Source organism: Hordeum vulgare, chromosome 3H (genome assembly GCF_904849725.1).
Source record: "Hordeum vulgare subsp. vulgare chromosome 3H, MorexV3_pseudomolecules_assembly, whole genome shotgun sequence".
NCBI lineage: Eukaryota > Viridiplantae > Streptophyta > Magnoliopsida > Poales > Poaceae > Hordeum > Hordeum vulgare.
Window position 1 is genome coordinate 600,849,941 of NC_058520.1, and position 1,094 is coordinate 600,851,034.

Sequence of the window (1,094 nt, forward strand, 5' to 3'; positions counted from 1 at the left end):
CTGTCAGCGCAGCCGCGACGACAACCTCGTAATAAACGTGGGCTGCCGTGTCCCTTCCCCTCCTCGCGGCCATATTCATCTGGTAAAGCCGAAGAAGGAGCTGACGACCGTGATGAAGGAGGAGCACGAGGACATGGCCGCCGACCTTGAGAGCGGCCTCGCCTGGTCGCGCGCAGATTACGTGTCGCAGAAGATGAGCGCCAACGCCGTGCTCTGAAAGAAACTGTTGAGCGGTGCCACTTCCATGACGAGGGCGTTGTTATCGTGCTCTCCGACAGCGACGCGGAGGTCACTGCGTCGAGCAAGCCGTTTCACATTAGCAATCTAGGACAAAGCTATAGCAAGGACGCCCCGAAGGACAGGCCACCGAACGATGGCGGCGATGACTACACCGCCTTCTACCTTGTTGAATTTGGGTATTTTTTTTAATGAAAGCGTTGCATTCGTGGCTGGGAATCGATACCCCCCCCCCCCCCCCCCCCCCGAAAATTTCTTAGGCGACGCCCAAGAAGCGTTATTTCCCCCCGAAAAACGCCCTTCTGCTATTAGACGTGTGTATTTGGTATAACATGGACTCCTGAGCTGAGAGAGCCAGGGTCAGTCAACCAAGTCAGGCGTGTACTATTATCAGTGCCTGTCTCCTTCAAGCTAGACCCCCGGCCAAGAACTTCCAAGAGAGTATGAATGTATGTTGAAAATTTGTAGTTAGTACTAGTCAACTGATCCAGCTGGAAGGAGCTAACGCGGCGCCAGTAGCAACCTTCTAGTCATCCGCTGCAGACTGCGTGTACTGCGGGGTTTACCTCTGACCATATATACACTTCGTTTTCGTGGAAATTATCGCAGTTTCGTGGAAAAATTGGACCTCTCTAAGGCCTAACATCTGATTCTGATGGGTGTAGAATTTTCTTAGCGTGTGACCACCGAATTCTTCTCGTGAATTTCTTTCCATGCATAGTCTTTGGGCGGCCAGCTAAGTACAAACGAGCCAGCACATTTCCATGCCATGTGATGCTGAGAGGAGTAACTAGATCGGTATTCTTTAGCATAAAAATGAGCATCTCCTGAGTCCTGACCAGCGTACGTAAGTTATA